The sequence below is a fragment of the Pongo abelii genome, chromosome 13 (genome assembly GCF_028885655.2).
Source record: "Pongo abelii isolate AG06213 chromosome 13, NHGRI_mPonAbe1-v2.0_pri, whole genome shotgun sequence".
In the NCBI taxonomy this organism is placed as follows: Eukaryota; Metazoa; Chordata; class Mammalia; order Primates; family Hominidae; genus Pongo; species Pongo abelii.
Genome location: NC_071998.2, coordinates 56,953,581 through 56,975,774, shown reverse-complemented (window position 1 = coordinate 56,975,774; position 22,194 = coordinate 56,953,581).

Genomic DNA, 22,194 nt, shown 5'->3' with positions numbered 1-22,194 from the left:
TTCTGTGAGATCATCTGCATAAATTCAGAACATCCTGTCATATCTGCATCTTTCAAAAATCCCCTTTTGACCCCACATTCCTCCCAAGGTTCTGTCCATTTTTCTGTTCTTCTGTATAACAAAACTTCTCAGAAGAGTTACCTGTGTTCAGTGTCTTTACTTACTCATTTTCCATGGTCTCTTGAGCCGTTCCCACTGGGACTTTGTGTCCATCTCTCCCAAACAGCTCTTGTCAAGACAATTCAAGGCCTCTTTGCTGTCAAGTCCAAAGGAAAGTTCTTAGGCCTGTTTGCATCAATCTCCTGAGCACTGTACACCTGGTCTCTCCCTCCTACAAGATGCCCTCTTTTTCCTTGATTTCTAAGGCCCTGTTCTCAGAGGTTCCCATGTGTCAGGCTGGCCCCTCCTTCTCAGACTCCTTTGCTGGTTTCTCTTCACCTCCCCAGCCTGCAAGTTCCTTTGCTGTTTTCTCCTCACCTCCCCAGACTGCAAGTTCCTTTGCTGGTGTCTCCTTACCTGCCCGGCCTGCAAGTTCCTTTGCTAGTCCTTCTCACCTCCCCAGCCTGCAAGTTCCTTTGCTGGTCTCTCCTCGCCTCCCCAGCCTGCAAGTTTGGGATTTTCTATGACTCACTCCTGAGACCTCTTCTCTGTCTAGAATCTCTCCCCTGTCATGACTGCTGAGTACTCCCACATGTAATGTTCTACCCTAGGCCCCATCCCTGAGTTCCAGTCTGGGAGACACACTGCCTGCTTGACATCTCCACTTGGATATCCAATCAGTATCTCAAATGCAACAAAACTGAAGGTCTGATGTCTCGCCCCAAACCTGCCTCCCCACTGTCTTCCCCCATCTCAGTGTGTGGCAACTCCACCCAGGTTCTTAGGCCAAAAGCTTTGGAATCATCCCTGATTCTATTATTTCTCTCATACCTCCATCATCCAGTCCTGTTAACCATATCTTCAAAATAGTTTCAGGCTCCAGTCACTTCTCACTTACTCATCACTACCATCCTGAACTATTGCCAGCCTCAGTGGGTCTCCCTACTTCCACCCTTTCGTCTTCCATTGTAATCCTTAGAAACCATAAGTCAGAAGATAAACTCATTTGTGTGGAATTCTCCAATGGCTGGTATCTCAGAAGCAGATCTGAGGTGGGATTCTTGGTCAAATGATGGAGGGGAGACCACCAAGGAAGCAGAGAGAGCAGGGCAGGGAAGTGCCAGAAGCCAAGAAACAGGATTGAGTTTAGGCGCAGTATTTCCTGCTTCCCACTCAGCCTGATCCCTCAAGGGAGAGCTGGGGTATAAATTTACCTGTGAGTTTGTTCCCTAGAAAGCATGAGACCCAGACATTCATACTCCCCCACCAGTTTATTATTCGTTTTAGACCACTATTTTGCTGTTCCCCAAAAAAGTCAACCAGCTCCTCTATTTCACCTTCCCTCTGCTTGAATGTTCATCCATCCATCACTGTGGTCTTCTCGCTCACTCCTTCTGGGCTCTGTCCTAACATAATCTATCAGAGGCTTCCCCTGGCCACCCTATTCAAAGGAGCAACCCCACTCCTGACTCTGGGTCTCTTTATGTCCTTTAACTTATTTGTATTTTTGTTATCACTCATGGCATACGTATATATCAAGTTGACCTCCGCCACTAGAATGTAAGCTCTGTGAGGGCAGAAGCTCTGCTCCACTCGCTGCAATACTGCAAAGCCTAGCACCTAGCACACCCTCCATAAATATTTGTTGAAAAGACAAATGAAAACATCATACAGCATCAGGGAAAGATTAATCTTTTGGAAAACCTAGACCCTTTCCCTTAGGATAGAAAGGAAGATTTAACTGCTTTGTTTAGATCAGATTCTCTGCCTAAAATATAGGAAGCAACTTTCCACAAAGTCTTTAAAAAGAAACGCTCAGTGCCCACACAGCCGTGAATTTTTAGCTCACTCTGCAGGTTGGTGGATACTGCCCCTTACCCCTTTGTGGTTGAGGGTGAGAGCCTCTTTTAGTTATTGTACAAATATTAATAGTTCTTGTGACTAGAGATCCTGCCACCATAGGAAACAGAGAAAAGGGAATCAGAACTCCTGTGAACAAAGTGTGTTGGACACCAAGAATGAGCTGCCTCCAGGTCTGACATATCCCTCTCTTTCTCTCTCTCTTGAAAACCCCAAGATTCTGAAACCAATTATTAGGGACTGAAACAAGAGTGAAGTTTCTCAGGAAACTAAAGACTCCTTCCCACTCCTGTTAGCTGTGATTCTCCTCAGAGTCTTTCATGTAGACATTTCCAAATGCTTTAAAAAAGCTAGTAGAAAAAAAGAATTTTATTATTTTACAAATAACTAAGAAAATAATTAACATCAATCAGTTATCTTTGACAGTCAAAGGGAGGTGAAGAAAAGTACAGGTCCACAAAGCAAGGCTCGCCCTTCTGGAAGGACGTGGAGGCCTCCAGCTGCAGGCTTGTCTGTGCACCAAATCCAAACAGGGATGATAAGAAGTGCATTCGCATAGCCCTAGGGTGGGAGTATCTTCATTATGCTTTCATATTTCACATAGTTAAATATTAACTAAGTATTCTCACATACAGTGTCCTCTATAAATTAGCTCCTGTCTTCCTAAAAATCTCAGATTCTCTTAAATGGCATGCTTAAATAAAAGAAGTGGCATAATAGAGAAAATTGGGATGATTAATTACCATCCCAGAACTAAAGCATGACATTGCCATTCTTCTGATATCTGCCATTCTTCTGATATTTTTCTGATATCATTAAAAAGAGAGAGATGGCAGCTGTCTTTACCCTGCACATGATGTCCCTCTGGACAGACCTCGATACCTGTCTGATGTACCTCCATACTTTGAGCTTGAGCCTATTCTGGTAGGATGACTATAGGAAAAAGTCCTGGTCCTTTTATAGACTGAAGGGGGTGCTAAGAAAATGCATGTCTTGTGAGGAAAAGAGAGGGCGGAGGAGCAAGCCTATTCCTGGGAAAAAGGATGTATTGGTTTCTGGGCACAGCGTAACAAAGTATCACAAACTGGGTGACTTAAACAATAGAAATGTATTATCTGATAGTTCTGGAGGCTAGATGTCCAAGATCAAGTTGTCAGCAGGGTTGGTGTCTCATGAGAATGTTAGAAAGAATCTGTTCCGTGCCTCTCTCCTGGATTGTGGTGATTTGCTGAAAATCTTTGGCATTCATGGGCTTGCGGCAGCAAAACTCCACTCTTCCCATGGCATTCTCCTTGTGTCTCTGTCTCTTGTCTAAAATTCCCTTTTTATTGGGAATATTCATATTGGATCATGGCCCAACATAATGACCTTATCTTAACTGATCACCTACATATTGGATCATGGCCCAACCTAATGGCCTCATAGGATCATATTGGATCATGGCCCAACCTAATGACCTCATCTTAACTGATCACCTACAAAGACCCTATTTGCAAATAAAGTCACAGTCACAGGTACTGAGGGTTACCGTTTCAATATATTTTGAAGAGACACAATTCAACTCATAACAAAGGAGGATGTCATACTCCTTGGAAAGGAGTGGAAATTAGACCTGAGAACCTCCCTCACCCTGCTCCCCTGTTCCCCTAATCCTCTGATCACATTTTCATCCAGGTATCTATACAATAATGGGGGATGGAATGGGGTAGCAAGTGCATTTCATTTAAAGACTTCTTTAGGAGGCTCTGCAATTAGATTGAGGTCCTAGCTCACTCTGGATGAAATGCAAATGACTGATAAACATAAGATACTCAATCTCACAGGTAATCTGGGAAAAAAATTAAAATGGTAAGATACACAAAAGGACTTCAAATAGGGGAGTGAACTGGCCTAAATGCTTTCTAAAGAAAAGCACCATTATGTCAAAATTTCAATACTGAATATAGGCAGTTATCAAGATGTAAACAATTCAAATTTAAGATACTTGACGTTGCAGAACACTGAGACCCCGACAGTCCTAACTGGGATTACATACCTAATTGAGACTAACCCAAAAACATCCCAATTCCATTGATTTCCAGGGGCAGCTTGGTTGGAGTCAGAGTAAGTGGATTTTTAGAATTAAGCACTTTGGAAAGAGATTAGGTTTAAATTCAAACTACTTTAAAGAATTATTTCTGAAATGACTGGACTCACTTGTTTTACACCAACGAGGAGTTGTAGGCTGTAAACACCCAGCAGGCTAGCCACCCAGCCTGGCCAGGAGAGGTTTTCAGCTGGAGGTGGGCAGTGTAGTCTAGTGTCTAGTACTTGGCCTTTGAAGAAAAACAGATCTCAATCCTTATCTGAGTGCTACCGTTTACTAGCGCTGAGTGTTGGCCAGGTTATCTCACCTTCCTGATCCTGTGTCCTCATCTGTAAAACAAGACTGACGGATGTACAGCTTCTAGAGTCCTGGTGAGGATAAAATGAGATGAATGTTGAGCTGTAAAGCACTAGGACCTTGCCCAGCATATTGTGAGGGCTCAATAAACAGTGAGCATCTGTAGAAAGAGCCCAGGAGAGCAGCTCCTTCAGCTTCTTCAGCTCCATGTGAGGAAAACTGTGTGATGTATTAAGTTCTAAATTGGCACATCCTTTACACTACCTTATGTGCCACTAATGAAAGAACATGCTTTTTTTTTTTCAAATACCAAAAAAATCCCGCAAAGGAAATAACTGAAAATTACATACTCACACCACCATCACTATCCCCGCCCTCCAAAAAAAGATAACAGCTTTTCATTTATAACCACTGGGCATCTTAATCCAAAAAGAATCCTTATCATGTATAGATGGATGTCATTTGAACAAAGCTTATTACAAATCAATACCACAGTGCATCTTTCCTAGTTGTCCCAAATTTCAAAGGGCTCGATTATCCTGCTGTGTATTTCTTCTTCCAGTTCAAAGCTTACAAGAAGCTGACAAGAGAAACTGGCCCATATAGTTCAACTGACTTTAGTGAGAAACAGCATGTTCTCTGGGTAAATATAAAAATGAGACTCAGACCTCCCAAGGCCCAGGATTTCCATGCTAGTTGACCTGTCAGAAAATACATACCAAAATAAATAGGCAAATCTGGATTTAAAATATATATATACAACACTTCACAACATCCATAGGGAATGAAGGTATCCAAAATTAAAGTGGTACAAAGGCCAAAACATTTTAAATAAATTGTTAGGAAGCAGACATCAAAGTTTCACATTATGTGCATTTAAAGCCAGTATGCCATCTCTTTTTTATGTCTTGTATCTGTTCTGATTCTTCAATTTAGCTCCAAATGTAACAACTACTTTCTGACTCCTACCAGCTCATTTATTTTCAACAGAAGGTTATCAAAAAGTCAAAATTCTTTATAGAGCTAATTTGGTTTACATTATAATACAACACATTTCTCTACCTTGAAAAATGGATCAGCTTACCATCTCAGTATTAGGAATATGCATTTTGAGGTAGCATTGGATTGGCTGAATTATTGGAAGGGCTTTGTTTTCCAAAGGCTCATCAAGTTAGGAGTTGCCTTTTGACTAAGCAATTGGTCAATACTATTACATTGGTGCCAAAGTAATTACAGATTTTGCCAATGAAAGTAGTAATAATATGTTCTGGGCACCCTGGGTGACGCAAAGATGGTAAGACACAATCTGTTCCCTTGGGGAACCAACAACATAAATGGATGGTAATATAGTTTGGATGTTTGTCCCTGCCCAAATCTCATGTTGAATTGTAATCCCCAGTGCTGGAGGTGGGGCCTAGTGGGAGGTAGTGGGATCATGGTGGGAATCCCTCATGGCTTGGTGCTGTCTTCAAGATAGCGAGTGAGTTCTCTTGAGATCTGTAGGTGTGTGTGGCACCTCCCCTCTTCCTCTCTCTCTTGCTTGCTACGCTTTCACCATATGATGTGCCTGTTCCCCCTTTGCCTTCTGCCATGGTTGAAAGCTCCCTGAAGCTTCATCAGAAGCTGAGCAGATGCCAGCATCATGCTTCCTATAAAGCCTGTAGAACTATGAGCCAATTAGGCCTCTTTTCTTTATAAATTACCCAGTCTCGGGTATTTCTTTATGGCAATGCAAGAACAGACTAATATAGATATTCAGAGAATACAAAGCCAAAAGGCATTGTATGGTAAGTATTATATACTGCTGTATCAACACACATTCTGTGTTCACAGGAGAGGAAGGTCCTCTGATTGGGTGATGAGGCAAGCTTCAGAGTTGAAGGAGGATTAAAGGGTGTTCAAAGTTTAGGGTTGAGGAAGAATGAATGTCCTGAGCAAAGCTGTGGAGATGGATATGATTACGCATGATTGAAAGGAGGAAACAGCCTACTTTAGGTTGTTTAGCAGGCGCCACTGAAGTTCTGCCTCCTGTGCCCTTCCCACCTGAGTTCACCCACACTGGTGAGAGACAGTTTCTTGCACACAGTCCGCTTCCCATATTAATCTCCTTTTCCCTCTGTTTCTCTGCCTGAGCAAAGGGAGGGCACTCAGCAGCAGTAGGCAGCATGTTCTTTATAAAAGTGTAAAAATGTGTGCTTGCAGGGGAAAGGATTAACACTCCCAGAAGGAGCCTCAACCCATAACCCATGGGAGATAGGAGTTGTGTATTAAATGCCCCAGCCATGAAGCCTGCTCCTTGCTTTCCCAGGTGATTCCAGTGGGATGGAGGGAGCCCCAGGTGCTCACATTAGTAAATCACTCCTTCATTCAGCCTTCATTGACTTCTCTCCCTTCTTTCTTTTCTCATTTGTGATTCATAAACTACCTAACCCAAGTCCTTGTTTCAGGGTCTATTTTGAGGGATACTAAAAGAAAGTCAGGTTGGAAGAAGAATGGCATTCCATGATCTGTCCCTGCAGACATCTCCAGGAATATCTCCTGCTTCTTTGCAGTATCAAGTCAGCCGTTAGTCATAATCAACTTGTGTTATTGCCATAACCAACTACTCCTTGTACATTAGTTCCCCAATTGTGCATGCTGGTTTGTACCCTGGGTCTTGTGTTTGGCTTGTGCTCTGCCCACTGGGAGAAATAATCCCTGTGCCCACTCCACCCCCAGTCTCCTACACAAGTACTGTTATCCCTCAAGATTCAGTCCAGACATGACCCCTACTTTAAAAATCCTCCTCTGCTCCACTTTGCCAGCCCCTTGCAGGGTTGGATGTGCCAGGCCTCTGTCATAGCATGGATCACATAATTTGGAAACAGCTAGCCTAGCTGTCTGTCTCTGTGACTTAACTGTGAACTCCTTAAGGGCAAGCAGGGACTTCTTCCTGCTTTTCTCTGTATTCCCAGCAATGAGCCATGGACCGGATAAATAAACAAATGTGCAATATTTGTTTTTTTTTAAATAGCAGTGTCCTGGGGAGGTACCCACCTGGTGGATTCCTTGTTTTATAGTTTCCTAGTGGGAATTCAAGCAACTAGATTTTATTATCAGAGGTCTCCATTTGCCCTTATTTTCAGCCTAAACTTTTCAAGATTGCGAAGTAGAGAATCTGGTTAACATTTTGAAAATAAGCAAAATGTATTAATCTACTGAGGCTCAGCTTAATATTTGGCCTTGCCACTCCACTATAGCAGAAATGCAAGAAAAGCCTACTTCTGTATTTTCACCCCCATTGTGACAGCGGATCATCTGGAGACTATATTTTCCGTCTTACAACGTATTTTGTCATGATAGCCTCGTTCTCAAAATTTCCAGCTGCTTTCGTCCGTATTTTAATGCCATTCATTTTTTCTCATCTCATCAGTTTAATTCTTGTAGATTTTTCCTCGTGTTGCCTGATCTCTGGAGTCAGAGCTTTTATTTGATTTCAGTTCCCGAATTTTCTACTTGCTGCCTAAGTTAACTAAAAACTCCCACAAAGGATGAAGCCTTGGTTGATAAATTTCAAAATCTATCTGATAGCCTTCAGTTGGCTTAAGTTAGATCTGTTCCCTTGTTTTTGCTAACTTGTCCTGGTTTCCCATCTTTATTTTGGAATTTTACCTTCCCTCCCCCTTTTTCTCTCTTTTCTTCCTCCCCTTATATGTAGGAGTTCCAGCGTTCTGTTTCTGGCCTCTGCTTGTTTCTGTACTATCTCTGCAGCAACCACATCCATTCAGTGCTCTCACTGCATGTGCTGAACAGATGAATCCCTTCTTTATCTTTGGCCCTAGGCTTTCTGACAAAGTTTGAGTTATGTCACACCAGTTTCTTGTTTGGTGTCTCCATTTTGTGTTCAACTGATGGCACGAACTCATATTAAGATCTAGATTCATCTGCTTTTTATTTTTTCAGTTTTCTACTTGCTCTAGACTTCCTCCTGATCACTACCATCTTACCTATCTATGTCCACCTCCCCCTGCTTCCCCCATAATCAATCAGACACAAAGTCATAAATATTCCACCTCTGAAAGATCTACTGCACTCTAGAAGCTGCTCTATCCTCACTGCCACTGTCATTTTTAAAGGCCCTTCTTAGCCTTACTTGGTACCATTGTACTAGCTTCCTACCTGGTCTTTCCATTTGGGTCTCTCCTCTTCAATCCACTCTGTTCATACCACTAGGAGAATTAGTTAATGCCACTCAGAATTATGTGTCAGGGAGAACGCTTGAATCCAGGCCCAGAAACCTTAACACTAACCAACTGAGTAATTATCATCATCTCCTTCTAGCTCTACAGCTTGTTTTTGTTTTTGTTTTGAGGCAGAGTCTCGCTCTGTCGCCAGGCTGGAGTGCAAGGACGCGATCTCGGCTCACTGCAACCTCCACCTTCTGGGTTCACATGACTCTCTTGCCTCAGCCTCCCGAGTAGCTGGGATTACAGGCACGTGCCACCGTGGCCAGCTAATTTGTTGTATTTTTAGTAGACACAGGGTTTCACCATGTTAGCCAAACTCCTGACCTCAAGTGAGCCGCCTGCCTCGGCCTCCCAAAGTGCTGGGATTACAGGCATGAGCCACCATGCCTGGCCTAGCTCTATAGCTTTTTAACACCTTTATTAGAATATAATTTACATACTTCATAAAGTTCACCTCTTTTAAGTATACAATTCAATATTTTTACTATAGTCATAGAGTTGCACAACCATCATCATAATCTAATTTTAGGACGTTTCCATCTTCCCAAAAAGTGACCTAATAGGAGTCCCTCTTCATTTCCCCAACCTCACCCTCTAACCCTAGGCAACCACTGATCTGCTTTCTGCCTCTACAGATTTGCCTCATTTTGACATTTCATATTAATGGGATAATACAATATGTAACCTTTTATGTCTGGCTTCTTTCACTTCGCTTAATGTTTTCAAGGTTTATCCATGTAGTAGCATGTGTCAGCACTTCATTTTAATAACTGAATAATATTCCCTTTATGGATATCCACATGTTTTAATCCATTCCTCAATTAATGGGCATTTGTCTTGTTCCCACCCTTTGACTATTGTAAATAACGCTGCTTTGACAGCTCTAGAGTTTTAGACATTATCCTTACCATCATATCAAGAGAGAAATATAGCAATATTCCAATTTTCTTTATTCTTTACAGACAAGCTGTAAAGTAATCTTTACATGAAGATTCTCAAAGCAAGTCTACTAACAAAAGTCTAAGGAAGTGTCCTACCAGCAATTAAAAAAAGAAAAACTTGAAGAAGTTTCTGTTGCTGCTTTCAACTGTGTAACCATGTCTATTAAAAGCCACTTGTAAATAGCTAACTTCAGCTCTGGCATGCCATAGATTAGGCATATTTGTTTTCCAGGGAAGATTATAAATAGAGGGGGGAGGGGGGAGTGAAACAGAATGTATTTTGCAAATGAGCCCAGATGGAAAACTAACAGATGGCCATGCACTGTATTTTGTGTGTTCAGACCTACATTTAAATTAAAAATTTTCATAATTATGATTAACGTCTGTAGCAACACTAGTTTTCCTGTGGTAGCATCATATATCTTGTATCGGAGGTATTGAATAGAACATTTTCATGAAAAGGTTTCAGACTTTATACAAATTTTGGTACTTGCCTGCCCTACACTTAAGAAGGAAACAAAACAAAACCTCATTCAGCCACGATGGAGAATGCTGAGAAAACTTCAGTACAAGTGGACTTTCTATAATAAGCCCGTCTGCCGCCATCTGGCTTTTCCTCCCATGTTAAAACTCAAAGCCAGTCATTCCATGCAGAGGGGGAAATAATGGGCCCTTATTTGCATGGCTATTTTTTAAGATTCTGTGGTGAAGAATTTTCTCTTGGATCACACACGTTTCTTGATTTCTATCAATACAATCAATATATTTCTTTCTAAGTTTGCATGTCTTATCTTGTTTATCATCCAGGCTTCTTTGCTTCTCTTTTTCTTTTTCCCTGGATGATTCTGTGTTTATTATTTTCCCAGTCTTCTTAGGGGTGAGCATTGCTGAAGAAGTCCATGAAATGTTTGTCTATCTAGAATCACCATGAGATTTGGAATCTTCACCATGAGAACATAAAACCCAATTCACTCTTTCTGGGGCCGTCAGTCAACTGTGTGGACTTCACGCAGGGGGTTGACCTCCTTGTGCCAAGTCAGATCCTAGATGTGTAAAATGGGGGAATCTTCAGAAAGTATCTGATCTACTCTACTTATTTGCTCTGCCATGGTGCCCTGTTCTGGGATGTTTCCAGATTGCCTCTCATTTTGGTGGTTCCTTACACTTGCTGCTCTTGCCTCCTGCTCCTCTGACGTGTTCATCAACTCACTTTGGATTTTTACCTCCAGCACAACTGTGCTCATTTTTGACTTGCTACTCTGGCTTAACATAGACCTTTTGTCTTGAGCAGGAGTTTTTCTCCCCTAGCATAACTTATTTTTCTGGTTATAAGAACTATCAGACACAATTCTGCTATTTGGCTCCAACACAAGACATTGCTTCTGGCACTCATCAGGTTATTCTGCCCAGGCCCTCTTCTAGCCAGGCTCCCCCTCCAGTGGAAAGATCTTGGTGTGGAGCTCCATCCTGGTGATACCACTGACCATGGCAAGCAGTTCAGCACTTAGGAGGGGATTCTAAGTTATTGACATCCTACAGCTGCTGCATTTTGGTCAAGGCAGCCAACAATATTGACAAACATTATGAGTTTATGTAGTAGTAAGGCCCAAGGTTTACTGTTGAGGGAACAGTGTATTCATATCAGTAGCATCCCTTGATTGAGTCTGGAAAGTGGAGTTGAAGAAATGTTCTTTTAGACATTTTCAGCTGTCAAGAGGTTGGAGGGTGGGGATGGGTGGGAGAGAAAACCTAAGCTCTGGTGTTCCAGCCCTTTAACTCCTGCTTTCTGATTTGGTATTAGAAATGTTACCCTCTAAATATAAAAATACTAGAGAGAAGAAGATGAAAGGTGAATAGGAGAATGTGGACAAAATGAACAAGCTTTAGGATATTGAACTTACAATTTTGAAAACTTAAGTTGAATGTTTTTACAAAAGACTCATCCATCCCTTTTTAGGTTCTCAGATATATGATGAAAGGGATAAAAACAGCAGCAGCCCGTTTTATAAGTCAAGCTAGCAGCCGTGTTCTATGAACACTTTAAAATATCATAGGTGCCCATACACTGGAGAATGAGCATATTTAATGCCAAAAAATAAGTCTTGGGAGAGCTGCTGAGCACTTAACAACATCTCTAATTATTTGTATAACATTTGGCAAAAAGTCAAAACCATAATTTTTTTCCTGGTAAACATATTTTTACACATTTGTCCTCCCTACAAAAATAACCAGTTGAGATGCATATATTTTCACTTGCACATGTTTGCATTGCTGAGGCATAAACCAATCCTCCTTTAAAAGGTTCATTTCAAAGTTATTAGCTAATTCATAGGTCCGGTAAGCCTGGAGATCCACAAGCATATGCTTTGCATTGAAACACCAGCTTGGTAATCAAACAAGGAGCAATCTAATATGAGCTTTCAAGGCAGGTGAATTTGACTGTAAATCATGGTTCTGCACATAGGTTTGTATTTTCTATTCTTAATTACATCTGTGCAAATCTCCATTTGTTTATGGTTGCCTAATACATCGAGTGGGCTATTTGCATTCCCAGAGGCATATTTTCCATGGTGTGCACTTCTCTGAGGGAAAAAAAAACTGGTTCAGCCATTAATTCAAATATTAAGTGCAAAAATGATATAGAAGTGAATGCTCTTCAATTCAGCAAATACTTCTGGAGTACCTGTGCAAGGCACTCATAGGGATACACAGGAAGGGCATTTTGCCTAAACTCATTGAAGCTCAGTTTCCTCATCTATAAAATGGGAGTAATAGAAAAAAAGTATTCATTTAAAGTGCTATATAAATATGAGCAAGCAGCAAGTAGTGGTGGTAGTAAATTGCAATCCAATATTTTTTTTTCCTGCCAGCATCACTTAATTACAGATACTTTCCTATGAAAAGCTTTCTGAATTTGACAGGAGCAAATACAGAAGGCAATTGTTCTTACATTCAAGTTGCCTTTTTTTCACTTTTTTCAATCCTATTGACAAAAGTCATGTATAAAAATATTTAAGAAAGGATTTACAATAGTCAATGCCGATCAAAAATGTATGCGATGTATGATGGGAAAGCAGTATGTCCTTGGGGCATGACTTTTAGTTGGGATTCACTATCTGCTCTGTAATAACAGAGAAGGCAAGGGTTGGCTAGCTCTAGGTAAGTTCTAGAAAATGAACAAAAAAGACCTTCAGATGGCTTCTAAGTGATTCAATGGATTTCCCTGGATATGTAAGAAAGCAAGGAATACTAGCAGATGATTTATCTGGGATTGAAAATGATAGGTCTGACTGTACCCTGCCCTCCAGAACTGTATCTATCTGTAAAATGGAAATCTACTTGTCCTACCTACCACATTGTGTTCTCATGAAGATCTGAACTCATAATGTGTGTGAAAGCTCTTTATAATACCAAGCAGCCTGGTCTTTATTGTTTTCCTCTTCATCCGAGTTTAGGGAATGAGAAGGTGTTGAAGAACCCCAAAGGATACGTTTCCTCAAACGAAAAGGAATAAATGAGTAAACCAAGAGGGACCTTGGGCTCCACCTGACTCTGACATTTACATCCAAATTAGGCACCATGTTGTCTCCTTGAGGCCATCTGAGTACTGAGGGTTACGCACAGTGGCAAGACTGAAGCTAGATCCAGCCTGTCAAGGACAAAAGGGGAAAGCAAAGGGAAGTCTTCTGAATTTCCTTAAAAAAAATCACCTTCTCTCCTCAAGCCTGCAGTTCCTCATCTGTAATGTGAAGGGACCAGGCAGGTCAGATGCTCTCTGAGGTCTCTTCTGACTGTGATCCCTAAGTCAGAGAACACAGGAGCTCTCGTATGCATGTCAGCTGACCTGGGTGATACCATGGGGATCTTCAGTGCCGTGAAGATCTAGCATCAGAACAGTCTCCTAACACTAGAGAAAATGTGCTTTACTGCCTGAGGTGGACTCATCACGTGGTCACTAAAGTCCAGAGAGGCTTGTTCTGAAAAACTGAACCTTCTGCTAGCCTAGCTGATGGGCCAAGAGCTGCCGCTCATTATGTGTTTCTCTAGTTTCCCCTCACATGCACTGCAAAGGTGTGATTTCCCCAGGTAACCCCAGCCACTGCAGTGACAGAGGATAATATTGCAATGGGCTTTCAAGAGTGTTTCAAATTAGAAGTGACCACAATTGATGGCCTCAGAAGCCACAGGCAATTGATACTCTGCATTTAAGAATCTCACTTGAGAAGAGGCAGTAAGTGCCTCTAATGCTTTCTTTCTCCTATGTTTGCTCTTGTCCATCCCTCTCCTCCTCTTCTTTGTTCATCCGTGTGTTCACTCATTAAGCAACAACTTCAGTAATGTTTTTCCTGAAGAGCCATTTGCTGTTGAAACCGTGATCAGTTTAGTAATTGCTGATTGGCTGGACAGCTGTGTCATTTTTAGAAAATTTCCCCCTAAAATGGCTTTCTCTTGCCAAAGTATAAAGTCACAGTTAGAAATGTAAGCCCCGAACCAAGCTGAAGAGGAAAATATGGGTAAGAAAACCATTAATTTTTAAGAACCGAGATGTTAAGTGATGTGCCTAAGGTCTCCGTAAGTGTTAACGCTGGAATTCAAACCCCAGCCTTCCTGGCGCCAAAGTCTGCATTGTTCCAGGGCCCCCACACCACTGGAAGAAAAACTATCCAGCAAGGATAAGCAGCCACTCACTAAGAGCTTCCTTTCTGCCTACAGAGTTCCTAAAAGGCACCACATCCTTAAGTTTTTAGCCCTGGTGATGCTCTCTGTGACCCAATCAGTCTAGCACTGAGTCTTAGATCCTAACCTGCTGGCCTCAGCATTTTTACATGCTTGAGCTCTGCGGTAATTCCATTATGTGGCCCTGATTTAACATTTAGGATAACTTGGTTTCCTGGAAAATCGTGATGAAAAGGCTTCATCATGATAGTGAGTCTGGTGCATTTAGTGCTTGGGAGTTGAAGCATCAGATGTGCATGTTCTGAAAGCTTCCCTCTCTATTGTTGAAGGACCTTCTTCTTGGGTAGCTTTGGCAATGGCAGCAGAAGCTTCACAGAGCATAGTAAATCCCTCCATAGCGTCAGATAGTAGAGCTGGACACACTTTCCAGTATTCCCGTGTGGAATCAGAGCTGTGGGTTGTGCAGAGAAACTTTTGAGCTTTAAGAATTAAGTGGCTTCCTGTCCAGTTGTAAGCTAACATTCACTAAAGCAGGTTCTATGTGACAGGATTTTAATTGATCTCAGGTGTATTTTGGGTTGTCCTATCCCATTTTATTTTGCCAGGGGTTGCTGTACATAGACAGTAAAAATCCCAGGTAACACAAGTGTGTGATAACCATTTCATCCCTTTATATTCTTTGAATTAAACTATTTGAGTTCTCTTGTATTGGGGCTGTGAGAAACTTAACTTCAATTAGGGTCATGTCAAGATTTCAGAGGTTCATGCATGGCTAAAACTTTGCAGAAAAGAAGTGGGACATCCTCGTTTGCTGTGTTCTTAGTTTTCTCTGGTTGTAGTCAAACCATACGAAGCAGATCCACATGGCTCCTTCAGGCTGACAGCGATCTGTGCCTTCCTGGCTATGGTTGCATATAGGTCCCTTGGGTAAGTGTCCCATCTGCCTTCATTTACCACTGGGCTTTGCTCCACAGGAACGTGCTGTCTCCACGCTAGCCCTGCTAGGAGGTAGGGCTGAGATGGTTCATTTTATGTGTCAATCTGACTGAGCCATGGGTTGCCCAGACATTTGGTCAAATACTATTCTGAGTGTGTCTGTGTGGGTGTCCCTGGATGAAATTACCATTGAACTGGTAGACTGAGTAAAACTGGTTGCCTTTCTTAATGTGGGTAGGCTTCATCCAATAAGTTGAAGGACTACATAGAACAAAAAGACAGACCCTCTGGCGAGTAAGGGGCAACTTCTCCTCACTGACTCCCTATGAGCTGGACATTATTTTTTTTTCCTCTTTCAGACTCAAACTGAAACAGAAGCTCTTCCTGGGTCTAAAAACTGTTGTCTTTTAGAGTGGAAATACCACTATTGGCTCTCCTTGTTCTTGGGCCTTCAAAGTCAGCCAGTGTGGTATACTGTAAGAAACAAATCATGGCTTTAATTACAGCTGTGAAGCTCACTCAGTCATCTCATTGGGCCTACACTCTGTGTCACTTAGCAGGATAGTGCACACTGCCCTGGGGATTTGCAACCCAGGCCAAAGGGATTCCCAGAAGACAAGACTACCTTGACACAGAAGCGAATTTCATAAACCTTAAAGCTTACCTTTACAAGAATAGTTTAGACTCCCTTCATGAAAGAAATACCTGGTAAGTGACCCAGACTGAATATAAGTAAAAGAAGGGGAAAGGATCCCTTAAACTCTGAGAATTATCTTCAGACAGAGACCCTCTTGGCCAGTCAGTTCCTGACTGTTTCTGGCCCAGAACCCTAGCCTACTTCAGCTATTTATCTTGTAAGAGCACTACCAGAACAAACTGCTTGAGCATCACGGTCTGGGACTTACCTTTCATCTGAGTTGGATCAAACGGGAGGAGTTGCCCCTGGGAAACCTAGTTACCTTGGACCACCTGAAACCCCTGAATATGACAGACTGGAACTGCATCATGCCATTGGCTTTCCTGGATCTCCAGCTTGCCAACTGTATATCTTGAGACTTGTCAATCACCATAATTGCACAAGCCAATTTCTTACAGTAAATCTATCTGTCTGTCTGTCTGTCTATCCATCCATCTATCCATACTATTGGCTCCTGTTTCTCTGGAGAACCCTAACCAATATGAAGGCATAGCTCTTCTTTGCTGCTGGCATCGACAGCTCTCTCCGTGTCTTTCTCCATTCTCTTCTTCTCTTGTGAAGCCTTCCATCTCTACCCGTGTCAGACTTCTGCCCAAGATAATTGAGTATTTATGAGTTTTACATTTGTTTCTTGGTGCTGCTGTAAGAAAGTACTACAAACAAATTTATTCTCTCACAGTTGTTGAGGCTAGGTGTCTGAAATCAGGCATTGGCAGGACCGAGCTCTCTCTGAAGGTCCCAGGGGAAAATCTTTGCTGCCTCTTCCAGCTTCTGAAAGTTTCTGATGGGCTCCAGCAACCCTTTGTGTTCCTTGGTTTGTAGCATACTGCATATTGCTAAGTGAAGGAAGCCAGGCTGAAAAGGTGATATATTTTATGATTCTGATTACATGACTTTCTGAAAACGGCAAAATTATAAAGACAGTAAAAATATCAGTGGTTTCTAGGAGTCTGGGGAGAAGAGTGGAGGATTTGAGTAGGTGAAACACAGCAGACTTCTTAGGGTGGCAAACCTGTTCTCTGTGCTACTGTAATGGTGGATGCCTTACATTATGCAGCTGTTAAGACCCATAGAACTTTATAGTACAGAGTAAACTGGAACATAAACAAATTTTTAAAATCATTTAGGAGGTTGGGATATCACAGGAAGAAATGCAGACTGTGACAAAAGAACTGTATTAAAAATACATGAAACAACCTCATAGAAGTAGGTGTGGGAAAAGTCGCTGACGTAAGCAACTTGGGAAATGAATGGAGTCCAAGACTAAGACTAAGGACAAAAGGAACTGAATGTAAGCACCGTACTCTAGTTAATAGAATTTCCCATGAAATTTCCATGAAGGTGTGGCTTAACAATTCTGATACTGCCATATATGTATAGTGAAACTAAAAAATTAACTAAATGTGTGGCAGATGGTTGAAGCCAGGTTTCTCACTGTTAGAGTGGGAATTTACAATTAGGTGAGGAGGCTAGAATGATCACTGTGGTAATGGATTGCAGTTGAAGACATTACTATGCACTTCCGTTTAACTTAATATAAAGATGGTTGCATATAAAATAAGTTACATATGTATGTACACGTGGGTTAGTATACATATACAAACATTCTCTTGCTCTGTCAGCTGAGAGACACTAGAGGCAACAATATCCTAGTAGCAATGAGCACACTTAGCACCCAGATCTTGGTTTCTAATACCTTTCTCCAACAGAAGAAACCAAGGCTCTTTAGAGAAGTGGCTGATTCTCTGACTGAAGTGGAAACATACACAAGACGTACCTGGCACATCTTACAGTGACAAAAATTAAGAAAGTGATAACAAATACTGATGAATTTTTGTCAAAGGGACACAGGACAGTTTAGTCCAATTGAAAGTGTTATTAATGACTACAGCTAGAACAATTTGAGCAACAAAATTAAGTCGTGTTGGGTTATTACCCAAAGTATAAAATAAATATCCATGAGTCCATACAGACATAAATGAATAATTGAATTAAATAGATAAGTGGAAGAAGAGACAAGTCTCATATGAAATTCCAAAATAACTTATGTAGATATTTTTTCCTCCAAAAGGGGATGGATTCATCCCCACTGCTTAATTGTGGGCTGTGCATAGTGACTTTTTTCAAAGAGTACATACACTATGGAAAGGAGAGAAAGACTAACTTTACAGAGGAGCAACCTGATGTATGCTACCTCAGCAGGTGACTAAGGTAAATATCAACAATGATAACTCATGCTGATAGTATGTACCCTTGTTATGATGAGATAAGAGTGTCACTTTACCTCTGTGGTCTTCCTCCTCCAAACCCATAACTCCAGTCTAGATATGAAGAAAACATCACAAAAATTCCAGTAGAGAGGCATCCTACAAAATGCTTGTCTAGTACTCCTCAAAACTATTAAGGTCATCAAAACAAGAAAAGTTTGAGAAGCTATCACAGCCAAAAGGAGGCATGACAAGAAAATGTGATCTTTTCATTCTGGAAAAGAAAAAAAGACATTAGGTAAAAAGTAGGAAAATCTTGATAAATTATAGACATTAATTAACAATCAAGTTTCAATGTTGGTTAATGAATTGTAACAAATATACCATACTAATATAAGATGATAATAATAGGGGAAACTGAGTGAAGGGTTATATGGCAACTGTCTGTTCTATCTTCTCAAACATTCTGTTGATCTATAACTATTCTAAAACATAAAGTCTATTTTAACAAAATTTAAACAAGGAAGAAAAGCGTCTTATCTCAATCACCTTCACAAGTATTTCAGAATGTAGTTTGTCTTCTACATCTCCAAAATAATTTGTTTACGTGCCTTACTTTTCAAATACCTGAAACTTCAGCAGTCATTCCATCCCTTGTTCATTGACTCCATTGTCATGATAGATTATTTTGATAGATTACCCTAATACACCCTCAAAACCAACACCAAACTATTTAAAAAGTTATCTCAATAAACCACCACCAATGCATCCGTGTTTCTTTCTACTATAGTGAAGGGAGAAACTAAATATTTTATGTAAATGTCAGCTTCAGATTACAGCAATATAAGCACTTATATTCTTGAAAAAATTCTTAACTAGAGCAAAAATATTTAGAAAGACATTAATTAGAATCTTAGAACATTTTTCTTTAAGTGAGCCTTTTCAAGTGACAAAGTACAATAGGAAAACAAGGCCAGAATGTTTCTAACTGGAGCTAAGTTTTTACATGTAATGTTCCCTACAATTAAAGTTGTAGCCATTTCCATTAACTAATCAAAAATATTTATTAAACACCGATTATTTAAAAGACATACAAATTTCTAGTAGCAACTAATTAATGTGATTTCATTTCTCCCTTCCTTCTTCTATCAAGCAGGTACTTATTCTATAAAGATCATGTGAGAGCCTGAAGCTCAGAAGAAAGGCCAGGCCTGAAAGCAGATTTAGTATGCTTCTCCCTAAAGGTGACAATTACAGTAACAGGAGTGGAAGACAGCTTCCACTAAAAGTCCCTAGAAGCTGGGCATGGTGGTGCACACTTTGTAGCACTAGCTACTCAAGAAGCTGAGGTGAAAGGTTCACTGGAGCCCGGGAGATTGAGGCCAACCTTGGAAAATAGTGAGGCTCTGTCTCTTAAAAAAAAAAATATTCCTAGAAAAGACAAGGAAAATAATTAATTTAAAAAAATAAGAGGAATAGGAAAATACTACCATAATGTTTCATAACAAATTATAATATATAATATATGGATGGATGAAGCTGGAAACCATCATTCTGAGCAAACTATCGCAAGGACGAGAAACCAAACACCACATGTTCTCAGTCATAGGTGGGAATTGAACAATGAGAACACTTAGACATACGAAGGGGAACATCACACACCGGGGCCTGTTGTGGGATGCGGGGGAGGGATAGCATTAGGAGATATGCCTAATGTGAATGACGAGTTAATGGGTGCAGCACACCAACATGGCACATGTATACATATGTAACCTGCATGCTGTGCACATGGACCCTAGAACTTAAAGTTAAATATATATATTATATCTATAATATATATAATATAAATATATTGTATCTAACATATATAATATAAATATATTATATCTAATATATATCTAATATATAATATAAATATATTATATCTAATATATAATATATAATATATATGATATATATAATATCTAATATATGATATAAATATATTATATCTAATATATATAATATAAATATCTTATATCTAATATATATAATATAAATATATTATATCTTATATATAATATAAATATATTATATCTTATATATAATATAAATATATTATATCTAATATATATAATATAAATATATTATATCTAATCTATATAATATAAATATGTTATCTCTAATATATAATATAAATATGTTATCTCTAATATATAATATAAATATGTTATATATATTATATATAAATATATTATATAATATATATAATATAAATATATTATATAATATATATAATATCTATATATAATATATATAATGTAAATATATCTAATATATATAATATAAATATATTATATCTAATATATAATATAAATATATTATATCTAATATATAATATATATTATATCAAATATATATAATATATAATATGAATATTATATATATTATATCTAATATATAATATAAATATTATATATTATATATAACATTAATATATAATATATAACATAAATATATTATATATATTATATATTATATATTTATATAATATATATATTATATGATATATTTATATAATATATATAATATAAATATATAATATATTATATATAATTATATTCTATATATTATATAATATATATAATATAAATATAATATAATTATATTTATTATATATTATAAATAATTATATATATTATATATAATTATATATATTAATAATATATATAATATAAATATAATGTAATATAAATATAATATAATATAAATATAATATATATTATATATATTATATATAATATAAATTATATATTATATATAATACAAATCATATATAATATATAATATATATTATATATATTATATATATTATATATATTATATATTATATATTATATATATTATATATATTATATATATAATGTACAATATAACACATAATATATAATATACAATATAACACAATATATAATATACAATATAACACAATATATAATATACAATATAACACATAATATATAATATACTATATAACACATAATATATAATATACTATATAACATATAATATAATATATACTATATAACATATAATATATAATATACTATATAACATATAATATATTATATACTATATTACATATTATATAATATATACTATATTGCATATTATATATTATATACTATATTGCATATTATATAATATATACTATATTGCATATTATATAATATATACTATATTACATATTATATATATTATATATTATATGTAATACAATATATAATATATACTATATTACATATAGTATATAATATATGCTATATGTAATATAGCATATATTATATATTATATATTATATAGTATATAGTATATAGTATATATTATATAGTATATATTATATATTATATATTATATTATATATTATATTATATATTATATATTATATATTTATTTATATTACATATTATATATTATATTATATATTATATTATATATTATATAAAGTATATATTATATTATATATAAATAATATATATTATGTATATATTATATTATATATAAATAATATATATTATTTATATATAATTGTATATATTATATATAATATATATTATATATTAATAATATATATTATTTATAATATATAATTACATATTATATATTATATATGATATATTAATAATATATATTATTTATAATATATAATTATATATTATATATTATATAATATATATTATATATAATGTAAATATATTATATATGTTATATAAATAATATATATAATTTATATATATAATTATATATATTATATATAATTATATATATAATATATATTATATATATATATTTAACTTTAAGTTCTAGGGTACATGTGCACAACGTGCAGGTTACATATGTATACATGTGCCATGTTGGTGTGCTGCACCCATTAACTCGTCATTCACATTAGGTATATCTCCTAATGCTATCCCTCCCCCGCATCCCACAACAGGCCCCGGTGTGTGATGTTCCCCTTCCTATGTCTAAGTGTTCTCATTGTTCAATTCCCACCTATGACTGAGAACATGTGGTGTTTGGTTTCTCGTCCTTGCGATAGTTTGCTCAGAGTGATGGTTTCCAGCTTCATCCACGTCCCTACAAAGGACATGAACTCATCATTTTTTATGGCTGCATAGTATTCCATGGT